Consider the following 8,598-nt stretch of genomic DNA (forward strand, 5'->3'; position numbering starts at 1 on the left):
TTTTTGAGAAAGACCAACATAAAAATTGCTTCAAATAGGTCCAAGAAAATTTTCATGTTACTCTTTGAAAATGTTGGCCAGAGCTAAAATTCAAACCAATATTTTTAGGAGCTCATAAATATTTATTTTGGGCATTTGGAATTAATTCAATAATTATTTGCATTGGATTTATATTTGATATAATTCAAATATGATCCAATAATTCTGGAAATTGTTGTGGGGCTATATATTCATGTCACTAGTCCATACAACGATTTACAAAAGCTCAGAAAATGATTTGGGTTAAAAATCAAATCAAAACAGAGTTAAAGAAAATAGGAAATAGAAAATAAAAGAGAGAGAGGGAATCGTACCTGGCCTCACCCGGCGGCCAACCTGCTGTGGCCCAGCAAGCCGGCCCAGCCGACTGGCCACGCCAGTCATCCCCTACCTCGCGCTAGTAGGCTGGGGCGCGTGGCTTCCGCACGCCAGCGTGCGCGGCCACCTCCTTCTTGCCGCCGCTGCTGCTGGAGGGCGCCAAGAGCGCCACGCAATCTCCCCGACCGCCTCGCACTCTCCGCCGTGCTCATTCCCGCCTCTGCCGCTCTCTCTCCCGAAAACCGAACGTCGCCGTCGCCGCTGTTCGCTGCCCACGCGCTCCCCGCCGTCCCCTCGACCGCCCGTTGCGCTTGCGAGCTCCGCCTTATCGCCCGCTACCTCCCCGTCAAGCTACGAGGCGCCGAACGCCCTGTGGAGCCGTCACCACCGCCTTCTTCATCGCCGGCCGCCCAAGATCGCCATCGCCATCGCCAGTCAGCCTCCCAAATTGCCATGTCAAACCTCTAACCCACCATGTCCTAGCAAACCATTGATTGGCTATGTTACCGCTTTGCTCAGCCCCTCTTATAGCGTTGCTAGTTGCAGGTGAAGATTGGAGGCCGTTCCTTGTTGGAATATTTATTTACTTGTTGGGATATCACTATATATATTATTTAATTAATGCATCTATATACTTGGTAAAGGGTGGAAGGCTCGGCCTTATGCCTGGTGTTTTGTTCCACTCTTGCCGCCTTAGTTTCCGTCATATCGGTGTTATGTTCCCGGATTTTGCGTTCCTTACGCGGTTGGGCTATAATGGGAACCCCTTGACAGTTCGCCTTAAGTAAAGCTCTTCCAGCAATGCCCAACATTGGTTTTACCATTTGCACTAACGACCTACCACCTTCCCTTGGGTTTTCACGAGCCCGAGGGTCATCTTTATTTTAACCCCCCGGGCCAGTGCTCCTCTGAGTGTTGGTCCGAACTAGAGTCCTGTGCAGTGCCCCCTCGGGGAAACTCGAGGTTTGGTTTTAGTTGTACGGAGCGCTCATCTGAGTGTGCCCTGAGAAAGAGATATGTGCAGCTCCTATCGGGATTTGTCGGCACATTCGGGCGGTGTTGCTGGTTTAGTTTTACCCTGTCGAAATGTCTTGTTGTACCGGGATACCGAGTTTGATCGGAATGTCTCGGGAGGAGGTCTATTCCTTCGTTGACCGTGAGAGCTTGTGATGGGCTAAGTTGGGCCACCCCTGCAGGGATTTGAACTTTCGAAAGCCGTGCCCGCGGTTATGGGCAGATGGGAATTTGCTAATGTCCGGTTGTAGATAACTTGAACCTTAATTAATTAAAATGAATCAGCCGTGTGTGTTACCGTGATGGCCTCTTCTCGGTGGAGTCCGGGAAGTGGACACGGTGTTGGAGTAATGTTTGCGCAGGTTGCTCTCTAGTTTCTCGCTCGCTCTTTGCCTCCTCTTCTCGCTCTCTTTTGCGAATAAGTTAGCCACCATATATGCTACTCGCTTGCTGCAGCTCCACATATATATTGCCTTACGCTTCCTATAAGCTTAAATAGTCTTGATCGCGAGGGTGCGAGATTGCTGAGTCCCTGTGGCTCACAGATACTATAACTCCAGATGCAGGTCCAGGTGATTCCGCTCCAGGTGACGATTACAAGCTCAAGTGGGAGTTCGACGAGGACTCTTAGCGTTACTACGTTTCCTTTCCCGATGATCAGTAGTGGTGCCCAGTTGGGGGTGATTGGGACCGTGTCGCATTATTAACCCCCTTGATCTCTGTCCAGGATTTGCAAATATTTTCTGGTGTTTATAGGTAGTGCTATTTTTCTACCGAGTGGCACCCGGCAGGGTGGACTTGGGATAGACTAGGCACACGTGGCCCGGTGTACCGAGTGGCACCTGGATGGTGGGCTCGGGAACCCTGTACACATCGTTTGGGGCCATGAGCAAAACCCCGTCCGGATCTCCTTGCGGATGGAACCCGAATAGGCAATAAACCTGGACTAGAGTCTTGTGTGGTTAGTCAGGTCATGGCCGACACCCTCGCCAGGCTTCCGCTTGAAGGTTGCCGAGATACATGATGTGTATATGGTGATAAGTGGTGAGAGCGTGTGTGAAGAAGTACACCCCTGCAGGGTTCTCATGATCTATTCGAATAGCCGTGTCCTTGGTTATGGACTTCTTGGATGCTTACGTGGTACATAGACAACTTAAAGTGGATACTCTAAAATGCTCAAGACAAGTGTGAGTGCTATGGATGGCCTTCTCGTAAGGAGACGAGGATGAATCCATAGTAGTGTATTGATGTGGTGATTAGTGGACTCGTGTGCGCTGCCTCACCTCAAAGAAGTTTCTCGTTGTCGTAGAACATGATAGCCACTGAGTCAAAGCTGGCTTGCTGCAACTAAACCCCACATTACCTTCTTGATACAAGTACATGTATGATAGGATCTGATGTAAGTCTTGCTGAGTACCTTTGTACTCACGTTTGCTTTATTTATGTTTTGCAGGTGAGACATCTGTCTCACTAGTAGTACCGCTTGGACTTCGACGAGTAGCTTGTTACCTCAGCTACGATCTTGTACCCTTGGGAGGGACTTCTAGATAGTCAGGCTTCTCAGCCTTTTTCCTTTTGTAGTTGTCTGTACTCAGACATGTAATGCTTCCGTTGCTTGTATGCTGTGAATGATGGGTCATGTGACCCCTGCTTGTATTTAATGCTATGTGGCTCTTCTGGGCCTTTATCTATATGAGTTTGTGTTATGTTCTGATGCCATGTTGTACAGCACATACTTGCATGTTATGCGTACGTGTGACGTGTATTGCTATGTGTGGGATCCGACAATCTAGTTGTTTATCCTTGGCAGCCTCTCTTATGGGGAAATGTAGTCTAGTGCTTCCTTGAGCCATAGTAGTCCGCTACAGCCCGGTTCACCGGAGTCCTGCTAGCCCAGCACAACTGCTCAGGACACTTCACTGGGCGGCATGTGTTTCACTTCATTCTTGTGTCTGTCCCTTCGGGGAAATGTCACGCGGTGACATCTAGAGTACTGCCTAGCCTGCTACAGCCCGGGTTCCCGGAGTCCTGTTAGCGCAGTGCTACAGCCCAGATTCACATGCTGCTGACCGACATGCTCGATGTGAATCATGTATGCCTGTCCCGATAGGTTAGTGCCGCTTTGGGTTCACGACTAGCCATGTCGGCCCGGGTTCTCTGTCATATGGATGCTAGCGACACAATCATATATGTGAGCCAAAAGGCGCAAACGGTCTCGGGCCAGGGTAAGGCGACACCCCGCGGGATACCGTGCGTGAGGCCGCAAAGTGTATGAGGTGTTACCGGCTAGATCGATGTGACTTGGAATCGGGGTCCCGACAGCGATAGAATTTCCAGAGTGCGAAGTGTGCTACTACGAGTCTCTAGGGTTTGCAGATTGTCGGCAAGGCAAGTAACACTTTGATCATATCCCTTTAGGACCCAATTTTTATGCATTAGATTCAATCCTCAAACAATGCATGAGTAGGATCTGCTTAACATGTGGGTTTTGGGAAGTAAATGATGAGGTAGAACCTATTGCCCTTTTGTTTATCAAACCCTAGGAGTTACTTCTATGTTATGCTTATACCGCTATGCTATGCTTGTAGAGGTGGTATTGTTCAGTGTATCCATGACAGATGTGAGAGTTGTTAAATAATGGTTAACTTAAGGTGGTTACTTTAATAAACATCTAGGAGGATTGGTTGAGTCACCCTGGAGCACCCAGTGGTTGTCTGGGCACCTGGAGCAATCCAGAGCTATTCTGGGATATCCCGGAGTACCCGTGTGATCATCCTATGGTTTGCCACCCAGGCTCAAAGGGATCATAAGATTATTCATTCTGGAAACTTCCGTGTGTAGCCATAAGCCATTATGGGCTCTGGCATAGTTGATTAAGTTGTGGGAATCCTTTCCATGATGGGCTAGTAGATGTAGGGGATTGTAGGTGTATCGGCCTGTCTATCGGTTAAGGGGACCTCTTCAGAAAGACTGTGTCTTGGTCATCCATCTCTCAAACATCACGCGGTGCGAGAAATTCAACGGAGGAGATCGAGTCTTGTGGGGAAAAGTGTGCAAACCTCTGCGGAGTGTACAAACTAATCATGGTTAGCCGTGTCCCTGGTTATGGACAGCTTGAGTATGTGGTACTTGAATTATTTATTTGATCTCATCACTCTTCATTAATTTTGTTGGGCTGTTAAATTACTTTTAACTGGGATTGAGTTGGAGGAACCTTCTCAATGTTTATCAACTACCATGATAGTTAAACAAAATATATTCCTTTGTTGTAGGAAAAAATTGGCTTTTCGCAAAAACATGATAACCGTAGAGCCTCCACCAGCCATATATGCATATAGTTATAGCTGTTACATGTTCATTGCTCTACAGTATTATTTTGCCAGCATATTCCATGTGCTAACCCATTTTTGGGCTGCAACGTATTATGTTGCAGACTTTTTAGACGATGAGTAAGGTGCGCTAGGTCGTTGTCGTCCACTCAGCTATGCCGTTGGAGTTGATGGACTCACTTTATCTTTGAAGCCTTCCGCTGTTATCTTATTTAGATGGCCTTAAGCCATATTATTGTAATAAGTTCTCTTTTGAGACTATCGATGTATTAAGTGTGTGATTGCACTCTGTTATAAATCCTTCAAGTACTATGTGTGTCAGCATTATCGATCCAGGGATGACACTTATGCACAGAGATTTGACCGTTTGAGGTTGGATCGCTACAAGATGGTATCAGAGCACATGCTGATTATAGTACATGACCACTAACATAAGCCATAGGTCAGTCTTCTCTACTCATTTCTGACCCAAGGAACAAGTTTGCTCAACCGGATGAAGACACACCTTTTGGACGACACTTGAAGGAAGTCACTAGGTACCTGAACATCGGAATACCAAGCTTCACCGGCACCTACACCACCACATTACCAGAAGAGGAGCGTTGGATGATTCGACTTCATGTTCTAGGAGGGACGTTCACGCCAATTATTGAGCCCACAAAGTTTTCCTTTGATGCACCAACCTGGAGTCTAGGAAAGAGCATGGCAGCCCACATCGCCATGGGATGCATCGGCGAAGTTTATCACAAGGATCTTAAGGACACCATCTACCAGATATGTGGCGCCGAGATGAGCAATGGGAGAAGATCAGCACCAAGAGGGACAGGTCCATTGCAGCCTTCATCCAGGAGTTAAACCAGCACATTCGTCGTCGGGAGAACCAAATGTGTGCAAGCATGATAGATCTGAAGAAGGTGATGACCAGGAACATGGAGCTTGAAGAGGAACTCATGTCTACACGCGACAGATACGAGGAGGAAATCACAATACTAGTAGAAAAGAATGACGACCTAACAAGGAAGCTAGGAGTATTCATGGGAGACCCTGTGCCAGGAGGAGATGACCACCATCCCGAGGACTACATCATCATCGATGACACCGACTCCGACCCCGATAGTAGTGATGATGATTACGAAGACGAAGCTGGTGCAGATATCATGGAGTCTTCCACCGATCAAAATTTCTAGTCCACCATCATATTATCAGTAGTAATTTCCCCCCATGTATATAGAATAGCCCAAGTATCTTTTGTAACGGTAGCAAGATCGATTGTATGCCCTTGTTGAATTGAGTGGTGTGATATGATTGTGTTTGTCTCATGTGCATATGGGTAGTGCTTTCTCCTTAGACCTCATTCTATTCTAATCTCTCCCCTCTAAACCTATCAGATGCCTCCGAGACGTGACCCCAGATTTGTCTTTCCACCCGAGCTCACTCAGTTGATCCAGCAGCAGAATGCCTTGATGCAGCTACTAGTACAGAACCAAGGCAACAACAACAACAAACCACCGCCACCACCTCCAGTTGACAACCTAGCCCATTTTCTGAGGTTGAATCCGCCGGTTTTTTCCAGTAGCACCAAGCCAATTGTAGCTGATGACTGGCTACGCATGATTGGAAGGGAGTTGACCACCGCAGGTTGCACGGATGCTGAGAAGGTGCACTTTGCCACACCCAACTGGATGGACCCGCAGCCTCATGGTGGGAGAATTACACAGCCACTTTTCCCATAGCCAATGTTACTTGGGATCAATTTCAGCAAGCATTCCGCACTGCACATGTCTCTACAGGAGCAATGAATATGAAGAAGCGTGAGTTTCGCAACTTACGCCAGGGAAATTGTACTGTGGGGCAGTACATGGATGAGTTTAGCAAGTTAGCCCGCTATGCCCCAGATGATGTGGCCACAGATGCCGTGAAACAGGAGAAGTTTATGGAAGGGCTGAATGATGAGATGAGTATGCAGTTGATGGTGGGAACATTCAGAAACTACCAGGAGTTGGTAGACCGAGCTCTTATGATTGAAAGCAAGCAGCAACAGATAGAGAGCCGCAAAAGGAAGTATGGACAAGGGAAGTATAATTCTGGAGGATCATAGAAACCTCGCTTTACCCAAACTCGGGAGGATATACCCATAACCATGGAGGCCATACCCACAAGGGAGGGAGTTCGCACAACCACTGTGGCCCTAAGAATGGGAATGGGAATGGAGGAAGCGACGGGCAGAACCATGCAAACCCAGCAACACCTGCCCAGAAGGATTTAAGTCACATTACTTGTTTCAAGTGCGGGAAGACTGGACACTACGCCACCGAATGCCCCGAAGCAAAGAATGGAAACGACAATGGAAGCTCTAGGAAGAAGCCCAACCCTTTCAACAGGGGACAGGTGAACCACGTTAACATGGAGGAGGTTGAAGAGCAGCCAGATGCAGTTTTAGGCAAGTTTTTGATTGAGTCATTTACTACAATTCTTCTTTTTGATACTAGTGCATCACATTCATACATTTCGAGGGGGTTTGTGGATAAGTATAAGCTGCCCACCAAAGTTCTTAAGACACCTATGTTAGTAAGCTCGCCAAGAGCTGAATATATGGCAAGCTGTCGGTGTCAAAACCGGTGGATCTCGGGTAGGGGGTCCTGAACTGTGCATCCGAGGTTGATGGTAACAGGAGACATGGAACACAATGTTTACCCAGGTTCGGGCCCTCTCGATGGAGGTAAAACCTTACGTCCTGCTAGATTCAAATTGATGAGTATGGGGGTTACAAGAGTTGATCTACCACGAGATCGTAATGGCTAAAACCCTAGAAGTCTAGCCTATCTGATTATTATTATTATTATTTTCCCTATGAACTAAACCCTCCAGTTTATATAGACACCGGAGGGAACTAGGGTTGTACAAAGTTGGTTACATAGAAAGGAAATAGTACATCCGACCGCCTAGCTTGCCATCCACGCCAAGGAGAGTCCCATCCGGACACGGGTGAAAGTCTTCGGTCTTGTATCTTTGTAGCCCATCAGTCCGGCCCATGTCCAATAGGCCGGACGCCCGAGGACCCCTTAGTCCATGACTCCCTCAATAGCCCCTGAACCAGGCTTCAATGACGAGGTGGCCGGCACGTAGATTGTATTCGGCATTGCAAGGCGGGTTCCTCTTCCAAATACTCCAAAACAGCCTTCGAACACAGAGAACGTGTTCGGATCTGCAAAATAAGTACCACACACCACTTCAGATAATATAATATTTCACGAGTCCAATCCGTGAACAACTTTTTGCAATGTGACACTACATCACCCCGGTCATCATTTCGAACCGGCTTTCGGCCTGCCGCTTCATATTTCGATACGCGGTCTCATTGGCATGTCTTGTCAAAGCAGAGATCGTGTCCCCTTATTGCGGGATTCTCATCAATACGGGTGTGGGTAATCCAACCATGCCATTCGCACGGCCCTTGGGAACATGCGAGTTTCTAGGCGAGTGAGAAGGCGCTTGATATTCACTGCCTTTATAAGGAGATAAAGATTCCCTTCTTTAACCCACGCCTTCTCCTTCTCTTTGCCCTCCCATTCTCAAGCTCCAGCGCCCGAGTTCTCATCTTTTCCGCCTCAAGGAAGCACTCGACCATGTCCGGAGCGTAGGGCATGTAGATGCCCTCCACCGTCAAGGAGAAGGATATCGCCCAACTTTGGGAGGCCGGATATTTGGCCAGGGAAATCACCCATCAGGTTCCTGCTAAGGGACAGATCGTCCCCACTCCTGAGCCCGATGAGAGGGTCGAGTTAATCCCTCACTTTGTTCGCGGCCTGGGATTTCCTCTCCACCCATTCGCCCGCGGACTCATGTTCTACTATGGGCTAGATTTCCATGATCTGGCCCCCAATTCCTTCCTCACCAT

The sequence above is a fragment of the Triticum urartu genome, chromosome 4A (assembly GCF_056163025.1).
Source record: "Triticum urartu cultivar PI428250 chromosome 4A, HENAU_Tu73, whole genome shotgun sequence".
Lineage (NCBI taxonomy): Eukaryota > Viridiplantae > Streptophyta > Magnoliopsida > Poales > Poaceae > Triticum > Triticum urartu.